The sequence below is a fragment of the Prionailurus viverrinus genome, chromosome B1 (genome assembly GCF_022837055.1).
Source record: "Prionailurus viverrinus isolate Anna chromosome B1, UM_Priviv_1.0, whole genome shotgun sequence".
Classification (NCBI taxonomy): Eukaryota; Metazoa; Chordata; class Mammalia; order Carnivora; family Felidae; genus Prionailurus; species Prionailurus viverrinus.
The window spans coordinates 104,413,559-104,430,629 of record NC_062564.1 but is presented as its reverse complement, the minus strand read 5'-3'; positions in this window follow the sequence as shown (position 1 = coordinate 104,430,629).

Below are 17,071 nucleotides of genomic sequence, written 5' to 3'. Positions count from 1 at the left end.
GCTCTCTGTAGGATTTGTTGAGCTTTCTATAGCTAAAGTTACTAAACAAAATAAATGACATCTCAGAACATTCTGTTGTCTTTGGTTTCAAATAACATATTTTATTATGTTTTTTTTTTCTTCCACTCTTGGCTACCATAAATGGCAGGAAGAAAACCTTTCTTTAAAAAAATAGTGCTTGTAAAACAAATGCTTGTGGATGTGGGGGTATGTGTAAATTCAGTATACAAGATATCCTTCTTGGCTTTAGGTACTTTCCCAATGCTTGTCTTTATAAAACATGAATGATTTTAAAATTTGAAGTTTCTGAGAGGGTTAATGTCATGAGCCAAAAAGAATGAAATCGCAAAGGCTGAAACACATTCCTGTTAATGGGGCTCTTTCTGAGAAACTTGCTTGCCATATCAGCTTTCTTTTTTCAACCTTTCTATCCTGGCAATACCAATACTAAGTGTTCTTTTCTTGATTGCTTTAAATGGAGAAAACAAAACAAAGAAAGCTTGATGAACTTGTTTTTTAAGAAAGCTTTTTACAGAAGTCAAAGTTTGAAAAACAGTATGAACTAGAGAGAAGACAAAGTTGACTTTAATGTGTTATGTATTAATTTGTAAAAATATAGTAGTGTATTTAGCGGCACAATGTTAGAAGGGTACATCTCTGGATGGTGGATTATTGATGTATTTATTTTATATTCCTTTTATCCATTTTCTTCAACCAGCATTCATTACCTTTGTTATACACAACAAAGTTTGTAAAAGATTAAACGTATAAATATTTAAAACGTATAAATATTTAAAAAGTATCCATAATTATATTAGCAAACAGTGGATGTAAGTCTTGAGAGATACAAAGGGAGGTCCTGAGAGGTAGCTGGAGTAGAAAATTGCCACTAAACCAACTTTGGCACAATCCCAGCAGTTTGCAGGGTAGCTGTCTCCCCTCCGGTTCACTTCCCTGCCCCAGCTCCTCACTAAATCTATCAGGGCAGTGATGCTGGTCAGCAGCCTTGAGCTTTAGCATGGTGGATCCTTCCCATTATTTCTCAGTTCTCACCACCCTTCTCCCTTCCAGTTTCGCCAGGCTCGCTCATTTCCTCAACCTCACCTCACAGTTACTGCCGAATCATACAAACTGACTTCTCTGCTGCCAGGCTCTTATTCCATCAACTAGATTGTTTCTAGTTGTTTCATCAACTAGATTAATGTTTTCCAGATCTTTCATTACCATGCCACATGTCTGTTAAAGAAACCCACAAAGGCTCTATTTCTTGTTTTCTCTTGTTTTCATACTGTGTAGTTATGCTATAATTGGCTATCAAACTATGTCTCTGAGCCCACATTCTACTGTTCACTGCGTCTCAATTCTAGTCAAGCAATTCTCCTCTCTCTCCCTCCCACATAAATCAGGCACAATTCCATATTTCAACCCTTATTTGTTTGTTTGGCTGTATAGGAGTAACTTCCTCTTTTCAATCTACTCAAGTACTAATGACCCTTTGATCTGGCCCAATTCCTATTTTCTCCACAAAGCCTGATGGACAAGTCAAACCCAGAGAGTTCTTGCTTACTGATTCTCACCTGTTCATGTAATATGAAGATTAAAAAAAAAAATTCTATTCAAAGCAAGAACTGACTATAACCACTTTCATATACTAGACAAGTTATCATATTTATGTAAAGGGAGATAATTCTTTTTAAAGAGAGATTTCTTGACAGGCTCTTTGTTAATAGACTTCTCTACCGCATGAATTTTAAAAGGGGTGCCAAATTGTTCTTCAGAATTAAAAGGTAGAAATGTGGATTATCTGAGATTGTGGGTAAGGGAGAGTAGAAAGTTTGGAAACGCTGGAGAAGAAGAGATGACAGAGGGATTTGAGAAAATGTAGCTAAGTCTATAGCTCCAGGGAAGCATGGACAGTAAGAAGTCACCCATGCCTGGGACTGGCTATAAATATAAACATTTAATTTTAATGTCTGTCCTGTGCTGTAAACCCCACCTTCCATTCTCTCAAATATTGGGTAAAATTCTGTCTTTGGCATTCTGTCAATGACATTCTGGAAGAGTGAAAGAATCAGAGCTGTGGCTGGTGGCAGGCAAAGTTGTGCAGTCCAAGGGCAGCAGCTACAGAGGTGAGATGCCACATACAAATCATTAAAGACTAGAATCTGAAAACTGAAGCAAGAGGAAACTAGGAGAAATACCTCACCAAGAATTCTCAGCTATTGGAGTGGTCACTGGGTTTTCATAATGTATGAGAAAAAGCCAAGTTATTGTATTTAAATATTTTTTTTCAACGTTTTTTTATTTATTTTTGGGACAGAGAGAGAGCATGAACGGGGGAGGGGCAGAGAGAGAGGGAGACACAGAATCGGAAACAGGCTCCAGGCTCTGAGCCATCAGCCCAGAGCCTGACGCGGGGCTCGAACTCACGGACCGCGAGATCGTGACCTGGCTGAAGTCGGATGCTTAACCGACTGCGCCACCCAGGCGCCCCTATTGTATTTAAATATTAAGGGAAGGGATGCCACAGGGTTGGGGATACCCAGATATGACTATCTATGGGGTCACATAATTTTAAGCCAACTTTAATTCATCTCTTAAGTCTGTGAGAGTTTCATATCTGTAAACATTAACTCCTCCATCAGATTATAAGCTAATTGAGGGAGCAAATTAATTTCATATTTTAAATCTCTACAATTGCTGCCTTAGGGCAGGTGCTCAGTAAATACTTGTTGGGTGGCAGTAAATTAAGTTGAATAAAGAGAATTGTCTTTCATAATTACAAGAAAGCTTATCAGATATTATTGTTGGTGTAAGAACACATGTAGAGTCAACCATTTTTAAAACATATATATTATATTTTAAAGACTTTCAGAAATTTATGTTGAAATTTATATGGAAAGACAGAGGAAACTGTTATCACAATTCATATAAAATACACTCATCAGAAAATGTTTCTCCCCTGTAATGAACAGAGAATAATCATAAGAATTTGCATTTCTAGCTGTTAGCATTATGGTTCAGAGTTTGAATAAATCATGAACTAAGGTTCTTCTAATGTTGTCTTTCTCTGAATGTTATACAACCAGTTAAGTTATGTAAGGAAGGGGGAAAGGCTGTTTTATTTAACTTATAGTCTATCTTTGCTTTGAACATAATAAATTAAGTCATTCTATATGTAAATAATAGATGGTCATTTAAGATATTTGAAGGCTTATAATTCTTACCATTAAGAAGTTAGCCTGTCATTTTAAAACCATGGTTTAAGGTAGTAATATAATATGTATGATTTTATTTAGTTGTTGAAACTTATATAGTATAACTTTTATCTAGCCAAAAGACAGTCTCAATGAATATCTATCTGCTGGTGAGATCACTTTCAAACTTTGAGAAAGGGAAATCAGAACTGAATGGTCAGAAGGACTTTGTTCTTGGAGTATGATGGGAGAAATGTCCAGTATTTTAGTTTACTTCCTGTTTTCTGCCATGGCCTCTACACTTGGTTTAATTGGAAAAATGGGGACTTTTTGTAAAAAACTAATTTGGCGAATGAACCAGAAGTCAGGTGTGGTGGAGGTAATGGACCTTAGAGAGTTGTGCGTATGGATGTTGAAGGGAGGAGAGGAGGAGCGGGTAGGCAGAAGGTAGGAGCTTGATTCAAAAAGTGGTATTTCTCAGGAATTCCATTTGAATGTGATGTCCATGATATTTTGGGCACATTTCCTGGAACCACTAAGCTATATAAAATGCTAAAAAAATCACCCATTGATATATTTGTTATCTGAAAATAATCATGCGGTGTTAAGCACAAATTGTCAAAATACGAAAATGTTACTTAGTAACTAACCACCGATAAATTAATGCCCAATCAAATAACCCTCCTTTCGTAACACCTGTATTGGTGTTAATCCACATCTTTGTCAATCAGTGCCTTGAAGATTATCAGACATTTATGTAATTCAACAATACAGTTCAGTTTGATTGAAAAGTGAAAGCACAAAAGAGCCAAACTTTCCAAAGTGATGTGGGAGAGCTGCTTGACCGTCATCAGAGGAGGGGAGCAACGTGGTTTGTACCTGATGGGCTTCCAACAGAAAATGATTTGAGAACCATAAGATTAAGAGGTGAACCTGGAAAACAAAAATAAGTGTCTTTTCATCTGTGATACGAAATTTAAATTTGGAGGGTAGAATGTATTATAATACAATTTTCACAGCAAAGATGTATTTCTCACACAAATCAATGAACACTTGATTTATTGCTTATTTGTTCTAAAAATCAGTGCAAAATTGTAATTATAACATGAATTTTAAAGATACACATTAAACAAACTTATTTGCATTGCTCATAATTTCAATTTTCAAGACTGAAGTCTGATTCACCTCTTGTCATGATGTAATATAAAAGTCTTTAAGTGGACTTAACTTAAAATGATATTTTTTTGCATAACCAATTATCCTTGAATTCACCTGTGAACTTTTCTGTTTTAGTTTTTTTTAGAGCATTATTAAGATAAAAATTGAATAAGGGATAAAAACAATTTATTTTTGATTACAGAGATGTCCTGCTACATATTCTTTATAAATCCTCTATCAAAATAGAAGGGAATGTATTATGCTTAATGTCTGAGTAGAGTCAAAATACATGAGTTTCAAGCAATCATTTATGTATTTAGTTGTTGTCTGAGTGAGTACTTACTGAGGCTGTTCTTGGTTGCTGGCCTTACAACAGTGAACCAACACAATCCTAGTCTTCTTTACGCTCTTGGGCAAACCCACTGGCCTCTCTAACACAGTTCATCAGAGAAGGTGAGAGGTCTCTAAGTTCCTATTCAACTCTAACTTTCTATTATTCCCTTTAATAAAACTCTATTGACAGAGTCTATAGTTTTGTCTATATTGACAAAAACTCTATTCTAAAATATGAAGATAATGAAAATATAGTATGGTTTCCCATACTCCCCACCGCTTTCCTTCTGCGTATCGGTAACTAGATTTTTTTTCCTCTTAGATACTGCTTTTTATTTAAAACCATTGTTTTAACATTTATTCATTTTTTGAGACACAGAGAGAGAGACAGAACATGAGTGGGGGAGGAGCAGAGAGAGAGAGAGAGAGATACAGAATCCGAAGCAGGCTACAGGCTCTGAGCTGTCAGCTCAGAGCCCGACACGGGGTTTGAACTCAAGAATTGTGAGATCCTGACCTGAGCTGAAGTCGGATGCTCAACTGACTGAGCCACCCAGGAGCCCCAAGATCCTGCTTTTTAATACATGCTTCTGACATCTGGACAGTACATATACTATAAAAAATTTTATTGTTCCTGGAATATCATTATTTGGTATATTGCTCTTAATTAAACCTTTCATATAGTTAGAAGCAATGTGGGCCAATTACATGGGGACATAACAATACTTATGCCCCAACTGTCATATCAAGAAAGTGGCTATTTGAACAAGTTAAGCAAAGTAATTATCACGTTGTGTTTTGTGAAACCTGGTGCAGAGCCTTAAAGGGTAAAATATTTTAATATCTCTAAAGATGTAAGTCATCTCTTCACATTTTATGTACGTGTATTAAGAAATAGCCCATGACTTAGAAATGTCTTCTACATCCCATTATATTGGGAAGGTAAAACATGCTACCAGGGTGTGACAGGTAGGTTTTTCTTGATCCTCTCTGATCTAGAGAAAGTCATCTGATGTGCCCTGGGTGCCTTTCAACACATTAAAACAGCAAAAAACAAGATCAAGAACCAAAACTATAATTGTGACTAATTAAAAGCCTTGTTTTTCTTTTTTTTTTTTTTTAAGTTTATTTATTTTTGAGACAGAGGGAGACAGAGCATGAACGGGGGAGGGGCAGAGAGAGAGGGAGACACAGGATCGGAAACAGGCTCCAGGCTCTGAGCCATCAGCCCAGAGCCCGACGCAGGGCTCGAACTCACGGACCACGAGATCGTGACCTGAGCTGAAGTCGGACGCTTAACCGACTGAGCCACCCAGGCGCCCCAAAAGCCTTGTTTTTCAAAGAAGAGTTTCGACATATACACGCTTAGTCAGGCAAAATGTCCTTCCTCTTTCCAAGGCCAGCTTTTCTTTGATTCTCTTAATTCCATTCCCTTCAGCCTCTTCAGTGCTCATTCCATTGAATACCCTCCCATTGTCTTTCATGTTCAGTAGCATCTGCTTCATCTTATATATTTTATCTGTTCAATCACTTAAAATATTTTTTTTAATGTTTATTTACTTTTGAGAGATAGGGAAGAGCACAAGCGGGGGAGGGGGGGCAGAGAGAGACACACAGAATCCACAGCAGGCTCCAGGCTCTGAGCTGTCAGCACAGGGCCCAACATGGGGCTCGAACTCACCAACCGTGAGATCATGACCTGAGCCGAAGCCGGACGCTCAACCGACTGAGCCACCCAGGCGCCCGAATGTCTTTTATATATTAATCACTGCAGAGTATGTATCAACGAAAATAAAAATAAGGACATATAATCATAATAATCATGAACATTTCTTGGGCTTTTCACACATTACTTTGCATTATTCTCACAACAACTCACATGCTTGGCATTGCTTGTATGCCCTGGCTACAGAGACAGACATACAGAGAGGAACTTGTAGTAAAGTGTGGTGTTAACATTTGAACTTAGTTCTTGAGACTGCAGAGCAGTATGTCCTATGCTCTTAGGGAGATGTGGCTAGGTATAAAGAGGCAGACACAAAAACAGCCAAGTACAGTTCATAACATTTAAATAATGGAAATATTTAAAAGAAGTGATCATAGTCCCCAGGTGCTATAGATAAGATTTTATAGAAGAGGTGATGCTTGAATTGAGTTTTGAAGAAAGACTAGGACTTTATAAGGATAACAATTTTTATTATTCCTCCCACAAAACTTTGAAATCATATTTAACTTCTGAGTACACTGATTACATTAATGGACCCAGTTAAATGGCCTCCCTGTATCCATACTCTTTGCTTTGGGTCTTTGTAGTCCTTTTCCACTCCGATTGTCAGCTTCACCATGTGATTTTCCTGGTCCAATGAGACCAAATATGACTCAAACAGAGTCTTCAAAGCGTTCTGCACATTTATGCTCATGCTTTTGCTTCTTTGCCTTTCCCACGAGGACATACCTGCACCAGCCTGCTAGAGGATGATTCAGTGGAAAGGGCAGGGTCAGCCCTGTTGTCCCTAGTGTCCCAGATGGGTGAGAGAGCCTGGCTAAGATCATCAGATGTCTGAGTCAGCCTTCCTTTCCTTCACCAGCCTCGTTCATTTAGCTGACCCGTGTAGCCAAACCATGAACTTATAAGCAAAAAAAAAAAAAAAAAAAATGTTTTCTGTTTATTGTATGTCACTGAGGTTTTATGATTCTTGTTACAAAGGATTATGGTAGCAAGAGATGACAGATATAACTGCTGTCTGTAACTCATCTCCCAAAGTTAATAGTCCAGTGACATCCATTGTACTTCTGTGATATCACCTGCTGCATATTTCTGTCCTTTTCAATTATTACAACTATTCTAGATCAATTACTCTTTGCCGGTACACCAGACTACTATAATCTCCTACTATCTCATTGCCTTGCCTCCAAATTTTTCCCCTTTTCAACTTAACCTACACAAAAGCGATTAGACATTTTGCTTAAAACAGGTTCTGCTATTGCCAGTCGCCTCTTCAAAAACCTTCAGTGGTTTCCTCATTTCCCTAACAGCAAAATCCTCAGCTTTCAATCCCTCCACACCCATCATCTGGTCCCTCACCTTCTAGCTTACCCCTTCATTCTTCTTTTCCCTGATCATGCTGTGCTTCTTTTTGCTATCCAACATTTATCTGATTGCAATTCCCTCCATCAGGAATGGCCTGCACTCCATTTCCAGGCATCTAAACCTTACCATTCCTACATATCTTGAGATCTTCTATCTTTGCCCCAGGAAGCTTTTCCAGCTTTTCCTGATTTCCAATTCTGAGTCTTCCTCACATTTTAATCCCACTTTTGGGATTCTGAGTGTTCATTCTTTACCACTTATTTGTGTATGGGACTTTGTACATACTACAGTATTCATTTCCCATGATGACCATAACAAAGTACCACAGGCTGGGTGCCTTAAAACAACAGAAACTTATTCTTTCACCCTCCTGGAGGCTAGAAGTCAAAATTCAAGGTATCAGCAGGGCCATGTTCCCTATTAAGTCTCTAAGGGAGGGTCTATTCTTGCCTCTCCCAGCTTCTAGGAGCTCCAGGTATTCTGTGGCTGTGGCAGTGTAGCTCCAATCTCTGCCTCTGTCTTTGCATGATGTTCTCCTGTCTCTGTGTTTCTGCTTTCATCTGGCCTTCTCCCTGTGTGTGTGTGTTTGTGTGTGTGTGTGTGTCCAAACTTCCTTCTATTTGGACGCCACTCATACCAGATTAGGGCTCACCCTAATGACTTCATCTTAGCTTGATTACATGTACAAAACCCCTATTTCCGAATAAAATCACATTCCTAGACATTGGGAGTTAGGATTTTAACATACCTTTTTGGTGGTGGCAGTTGGTGGAGGGACACAGTTTAACTCCTATACCCAGTGTACTTGAGGGCAAGCACTAAGTCCTTTTTCATCTTTATCCTTATACCACTCTGACTAGTGAAGCTCTCCCAGGAACAGGGTGCTTTTTTATTTTGTACTCGCTTTGTACATAACATTTGCTCATTGTGCTGGACTGAATCAAATTATTTACCTAAACATATTTGGAAAAATCATAAGAAATATTCCAAGGCTGCCAAGAAGGATTTATTAAGCATCAGTAATAAAGCCTGATTATTAATCAACACATTTTAAAAATCTCAATTTGGCAGAGAGGAAAGTCCCCAACATGCCACCAGAGACTGGAAAACTCAATTTGGGGAGGCATGAGTGAGGGGAGAAAATAATTATCAGTTGAATATACTTTCAGATGGGTTAATAAACTGTCTAATTTGGAAAATCAGGTTGAAACTATTGTGTTGTCTTCAGCTTTTAAGTAGTAAACTTTTAAAGAGAACATTGAGGCCTATCATACCCAGAATATGCTCACATGGGGATCCAGGAGCTGAGGTTATAAAAACCAAAAGGCCCAATAAAGAGTCACCAATATGCCTGTGAAAAGCAAGGGCTATGAGGACTCACTAATCTTTTAAGTCAAGCTATCTTCTCGGGAAGAACAACAGTAGTGGCACCGTCTTTGCAAGCACAAGCCAAGAAAATTGTGTCTAGGTGTCACAAGACAAATCAGAATAAGTTTTCCATATGCTTGTTTTCCATATTCTGAACTGTCGCCACAGGAAGGCAAAGGACAACTCAAACTGCTGCCTCACAAGGGAGGCAGAGATGGCCCCAAAGGGAGCAGGACTGAGAGCTTGATTAACATGTAAGGTCTTGACTTGCAGAATTAAATTTGCTGCTGGTCATCAGTTGGACGGGCTCTCCTTAACCAGCTTGTTAAAGGGAGTTTTGCTGGATGAAGACTGAGTAGGCACACAGATGATAGGTGAAACTAGAGAGTGTAAAGAAAAAGTGATAGTTTTGTAGGGTAAGCACAGATTTAGACCAGTATTTGGGTCTGGGATCTGCCGCTTATGAACGACAACCACGAGCATGAGCAAGTTCCGTTGTCTCTCTGAACCCCGCTTTTCTCATTTGTAGGTTGGAGGCAGCACTACTCTGTAGGAATTAGAATTCAGTGAAAATATGTATTTAAAATGCTTAACTCTTAGAAGCCATGCAATGAATACTAATTACTGTTACTATTATCATTCTGCTGGAAACAAAAATTCAAAGCATTTATCTATCACTTATCATGGAACAATCCTGATACTTTTTTATAATTTAGGTTCATATTTAATTTTTAATTAAAAAATACTTGTTTTATTTTTGAGAGAGAGAGTGAGCAAGTGGGGGAGAGACGGTGGGGGGGGGGCGGACAGAGGATCTGAAGCGGACAGAGAGAGTCTGATGTGGGGCTTGTACTCATGAATGGTGAGATCATGATCTGAGCTGAAGTCAGACTCTCAACCAACTGAGCTACCCAGGCACCCCAAGCTCCATGTTTTAGAGTAAACAGGTGTGAAGGTTAACAGTTACTGGTTTTACTTGTAAAGTAGAGGTGAATCTTTACCTTAACTGACATGAAAATTGAATAGAAACTTGTCCTTAAAGTTAAAAAAAAATTATATTGAAACTACAGAAGTAACTATTAGCAGAAGCTAGAGATACAATTTCAAATTATGCACAATCACAAATGATAAGACTAGCCATCCTTTAGGTGATGCTTATTATGTATCAGACTCAGCTTCTAAGACCTTTATATACAGCAACTCACTCAAATTCAGCCTGAGCTTAATTAATTTAGTATACAACTGGGGGAACTCTACCAAGCGTATCTGATGAACCAGAAAGACTGTTCTGGGTTCTGTGTCTGTTCAACCTGGAAGTTTGCTAATAGATATGGGGTTGTCAAACTTATTTTGTAAATGAACAGATGGTAAATCATTTGGCCTGTGAAGGTTATATAGTCTAACTACATAACTTTGCCATTGTGGCCTAAAAGCTACTTTTCATAAACATATAGATATGGCTCTATTCCAATAAAACTTTATTTGGGGACATTGAAATTTGAATTTTATGTGATTTTCAAATGTTGCAAAATATTCTTTTGATTAATTGCCAACCATTTGAAAATATTTTAAAAATTCTAGTTTGCAAGTGGTAACAAAAAGGCAGCCAGCAGCTGGATTTGGTCTGGGAGACAGCGATTGACAAATCCTGTGTTAGACAAGCGAATAAGGATATATTAACTAAGCACTTATGGAAAGACTGCATTAAATAACTGGAAGTAGCGCAACAGGTGTCATTTCCTTTACCTCTGTAATCATGGAGCTTATGGAATTACTTTCTGTATCTAGTTAGACAGCAGATCTACTCAAGTGAGTCTTTCACACGTGAAGAAGTAGGAGATTTGGAGCCACAATCACATGCCTGCAGAAATGTCAATTTGAGTACAAATATGTCCTCAAAATGTAACAGAACTTTCCTGGTACCTCAAAATCCTTTCTATAGTAATTGCCCACTCAGTCCTGAGCAATTCAGTCCTCTGCCTGTTCTTCCAGGTTGTATCTAAATTCTGAAAGATTATGTAACACTAAGGCAAAGCACCATGTGTGGTGCTTGGCCCTCATCAAGCCATGCTTGCATCTGTTAAAGTGTCATGGTCCATAGTCCAGTGACAGTCCGTGGTCATTGTTAACCCTCCATGATGACACGATGAACATCCAGTTTCCTATCTTGTCTGTAGTGATAGTTGTGTTTCTTTCTATATCCTCTTTATCTGTACTTTGAGGTTCAAACCTCAAGTTCACCAAATCTTCCTCACTTAAAGCCTCCCCCCAACTGGGGGCTCTTGAAGTGTTGAACTGCTCTACTGTACTACACTGGGATTGTGACAAACTCAGCATTTGTGTCCCCAGTACTGTCATCCATGCAGCCATGTCTGTACTAAAGCTTGCACACTGTAGTGGGATGGGGGTCCTGCAAATCTGCCACCTCCGGGGCTCATAATGAGAAGTGGGGTACAAATCCTCTTTACTTTTGGACCCCAAACCTATTGAAGGTTCTGTTGCCCCGTGTTCCTCAAGGCCCACATCATCCTTCCATGTGATCATTCTCAAGTTCAGCTTCATTTCCAGTTCAGAGGGATTCTTTTTTTTTAACCACTGGAATAGCAAAAATCTGCTATGATATCTCATGCATTCTTCTGAATATGTTCTTTTTGGCATTAGCTTTGTGCTTTGATTCCTTCAGCATCTGGCCTTTTGAGATTGAAAAGCTTTTTCTTTAAAACTGCTGCCCCACTATATATTTCCAAAGTCATTTTGAAACTCAAAAGCTAAAAATGGACTCTATTCCCTCTACCTCCTCACACAATCCTTTAGTGACCTCGTCTTGAGGGCACGAGGTATAGGTTGCCCTCTTTTATGTGTGAATGGAGGAAAAAGTACCGGGACCACAGATAAATCCTCAGCTAGTATATGGGATCGTTACCAGAGCACTGCTGTATCTGCCACTATGTTCTGATGAACCAGCTGTACACCCAGCATATGGTGAGATGAAGCCCACTCCAGAGTCCACAGGAACATTCCTTTGAAACATTTGCCTGAGAGCCCGGAATTTAAATTTAAATCCTTGAGTGAAAGAATATATTTGGAATGTGTTAGATTCCCTGCCACATCTCCAAAGGAGGCAGATAGCCAAAAATTCTCATGGCTTTTCTTCAAGTTTTGTCTTTGGAAGTCAACATAGCCTGTTAACTGTGCTTAAGTTATGTATTGCCAGCATTGATTTCTATTTTATCTTCTACATTAATTAATTGAGTCCTTGGTTTTGTGAGCAAAAGCAAAAGAATGTGGTTCCCATGAGTTTCATGCCTCAAATAATAAAATGTTGTCAAAATTAAGAACAGAAAAACAGAAAACATTGTCTATTGAGCATGAAATGTCAAAGACATATGATGGTTTTGTTTTATTCTTTGAAGGTTGAAAACTTGTTTTATGTTTAAGCCATGAAGGAAGAGCTGACATGTAGATCAAACAGAATTTTAATGCCAGCCTTCCTTGCAATCTGACTGTAAGGAGCACTATGAAAAGCACTATACTGAGTCTCATGTATTGTGATTTGACCAAAATTATGAAGCTTTAAGTTACCATGGGGAGGTCTCACATCTTTCTTCATGAGCTGCAGAATGTTTGAGGAGACAAAAAATTGTTAACCTACTAACTTTCGTCAAGTCAAATTTGATCATCCCATGTTATTGACAGTCTCAAATAAGAAGGCTTCATAATTAACAATTTTTCTACTGTTTTTGAAATGTGAAGAGTAATTTTTTTATCCTTCAGAAATCTTTTTGGTTTCCGTATTCGCTTTTGTCAATCATTCTGAATGTGGGTGGTGGGTTTGTTTTGTATAAATTCTACTCATAACCTAAAAAGTAAATCAAAGCCGTCAGGTTCACAAACCTTTTCTATTATCTTAAATTAACAATTCCAGAAAGTCCTGCAATTCATGGGACTTGGTGAAAAGAGATTAGAGCTTTTCAAACATTTTTACAAAGTTTGCTTTAATTTTATGAAACTGCTTCTAATTTAGGAAAATTATTTGTCTTCTCACAAACATCTAAGTGCTCTGTTCAATTAACGCGACTTTGGCCACCCATGACAAAGTTTATCCACTGGTTATCTCACTTGCAAAAATGATATTGATGGAATGTGTGATAAGCTCTGGTTCCTTCAAGTGATACTTAATCTTGAGCCAATCCTAAAATAGAAGCAAAAAAAAAAAAAAAAAGAAGAAAAAGAAAAAACAAACCCTGTGATCCCTAACAACTGATTGATTGGGGATGACATTTCAAGCTTTGAGCTGGAGATGGCAGTGATTGGGTCTTGACCAGGAGCTTTAAATTTTCAGGTCCTCCTCTGAGCATGTTTGTTACACACACAACTAAGCTGCCAGGTTAGCTGACATTAGCTCCCTACTGTCTACAGTTTTGGATATCATACTGACTTGCCCATCTTTTGGCCAGGATGGGCACAGCCAGACCTGGTGTGTGAAACTGTTGACAGATGAGCAGTCCTGCATATACTGCAGAAGCCAGAACAAAAGAGCTAATCGTCTGTGGCAGTGAGGGTGAGGTAACTTGCCTTCCTTCCTAAGTAAACAGATGGAAAGAGTTTGCAGTTCATTACTTTCCAAGGTAACAATTTATTCCATTTCTGTGTTTTACAGTAATAGACCCAAAAGTTCTTCTCTTGGGGAAATTTTATTTTTTCGTTAATTATTCTACCCAAACAACTAGAGAGCTGAGTCTTCTGGGGATAGATGCAGTGAAGTCAAAGTTAATTAGTTTTCTCACAGTGCACTGCTTTTGGGTAAAATATCACTGCAGGGACACACCAACAGTCAGATTACTGGATCAAATGCTATGTTCCTGGAAAGGCAGAATTCTATCGGAAAATCTGCATAGAAGTAATATTTCACCTTCCTTGAGAGTTAACAGCATTTGATACTCACCTTGGAGTTTTCCTTGGAGTAATTTCTTTCATCTCCACTTTATCTTTCCTTTAAAATGTCAGATGGTAAAGGAGAATGATGGAGTGGCCTGCAAGTCCCTAGTGGACTCAAGAACCATGCTCCAATTTAACTATAACATAAAACTCACAAATCAAATGCAGTTTATTTTTCTCTTATGATTGTGAAAGTTATACATTCTGCAAAATATCAAGGCTAAACAAAGAAATCTACCTTAATGATCTTTTGTCATTTCATAGGTGGATGTTCAAATCAGCTATCAGCATTGCATGAATACATCGATGGCACAAAAATGAGCTTTTAAATTAAATGTTTGTTCCTTTCTTATCTGATTATGGGCTGATCACATGCAAGCATGCCAAATGAATGATTTACATTAGGAAAATATAAAGCTTCAGCATTGAGTATTGTTCCCAAGTGATCCTATTATTAACTTATTAAGCATGTGTCTTGTAATGGACTCAAGATTTCTGTCACACAAAATAATAGCATCATCATGCACTAAAGAAATAGACAAAGTATGAACATCGAACTCTACTGAAGGCAAGTTACACATTGATACCTTCAAGTCAAGGTCTAAGAAAGATTGCCATGTAATTAAGGAAAAAATTCTGAAGATAATCACCTCAGGCATGTCTTTGTTAATTTAAAAAATAAATTAGCAATTAAAAACCAGGTAAGTAGCTAAAAACAGACACCTCCTTCAACAAGTTCACTTCTCTATTCAACTCATTTCTTCCTTAGGAAATAACAGATAATAAATAAGACCCCAGAAAACCAGGGTCCTTTTCAGTTTTTACAGCAACCTTTTCCCTTCTTGCCTCCATTTTATACAATGATTCCATATAGTAGTAAACACTTGAGCATCTAAAATCTTCACTGCAAGAAAATTACCTTCTTCAATGAGGTTTTCAAATTTCAAACCTGAGGACTTAGTATCTCTCTTGTCTGTATTTTTATCTGTGTAAAGAAAAAAAGAAAGCATTTTCCACAAAATTATGGCCTTCAGAATATCCGGTGACTTCTTAGAGTTTACTAGCTTAATTCATGGATGGATCACTGAAAGAGGAGATAAAGGAGAAAGAGTGTTCATGAAAGTGTCAAGCAAGTGCCTTCTACTCATTTTCTTCACACAGCTGACAAGAGCAAAAGTGTAGTTATTAATTCTGTGCCACAATTATAGTTGCTTTCTTTATATTTGTCCTGAGTAAGGCCAGCTTATCCTGTTTCATCTAAAACATTTAAAAATGTTTATTTATTTTGAGAGAGAGAGAGAGAGAGAGAGAGAGAGAGCCTGAGCAGGGGAGGGGCAGAGAGAAGGGGAGAGAGAGAATCCCAAGAGGCTCCATGCTGTCAGTGCAGAGCCCCCCATGTGGAGCTCGAACTCACAAACCATGAGATCATGACGTGAAATGAAATCAAGAGTCAGGTGCTTAACCGACTGAGTCACCCAGACACTCCATCCTGCTTCATTTTTTAATACTGTAACTTGATACTGTAATTAGCCCATACCTTAATAAGGATTCCTGCCATCTGTGCTTTTGCAAAATCTGATACACAAAATATGAGACTGTTGACAGCCTGATAAGCATTCTTATGATAATACTGGAGCAAACTGAGTTCCGTTTCCGATTATGATATAAAATAGTAGAATTTGTATTTCTTTTAAGATGAGAATTAATTCACTACGATGAAATATCTGATCTGATGTGGCTATGTCAGACCCATTCTTTGAACTTTCAGGAATTATGGAAATAAGAAGTTTTTCCCTGAGAGACCAGTGGTACGATGGTATACAATTGTGGAAATGATAGAATTGAACAATTCAGATTCAGCGCTAGTTTTCTGTGTTAGTAGTTTCCACAAAAGAACAAATCTAATATTGAGATTTTAAAATCTGTGCCTATTTTTAAATCAAGTCTAAAGAGAGTAAATATCAAGAAAAAAATACAAGTTAGTGGTAACACTATGTATAAAGCGTCCAGATAGATTCTCCTCCAGGCCAATGCTAGAGCAAGATGTATAATCATGTTTGAAGCCAATAAACAGCCTAGGGATGGAAAGGATGAAGATCCCTCTGTTCTGTAGGGCTTGCCACCTGTCTTTTCATAGCACTTTGTGATTGATTGCACTCACTTATTCAGAAAATATTTATTGAGAACCTACATCATGCCAAATATCAGGCTAGGCTGTGGGCATCCATTAATGCCCTCATGGAGGTTAGCATTTCTCTCTCACTAGCTGTCATGAAAAAAATTGCACAATTAAATGAAAGCACACAATTAAAAATCAATTTGATAGGTGCTATTATATTTACAACAGTTTAATGAGACACCTTGACAGAGTTTATCAAGTCTGGGAGGCAGGGAAGGATATTCTGAGTAAGCCATAGTTGAAGTAGGGCTATAAGTACATGCAGATGGTCTTACAGCAGAGGGGAGATTGGTCACATAAGGTCTTAAAAAAGCCTCTGCTTAGCTGTACTGGACTGTGAGAGCTGAGACTAGAGAGGCAGGCTAGATAACGCAGGGCTGTTTTATACGGAGAATTTTCCTCCTCATCTTTAAAGCAATGCAAAGCCATTGAAGTATTTTAAGAGAGTTAGGAGTCTGCAACAATCATATTTGCAAATTTAAAAGATCATTCTGAATATAGAGAGGTGAATAAATGTGAAAAGAATCACTCATTATAGTGGGCAAGGGGAAAGGAAGGAAAATAAAACACTCAGTTTTAATATTAAAATGGTCTGGTTTTAGGTAAGTGTAATAGAGAGACCTCACTTGTTTAGATCATCTGTCCTAATACTTAAATAACATAACAGGGAGAAAAGTATAAACTCCTGAGGACTAAAAGGACTATTATGTTAATGAATTAAAATTAAATCTAATTCATATTAGCTATACGAAATTGGGATTGATTAATTTGCTTGTTAAAATTATAAGTGTCTGTCTATAAAGGTAA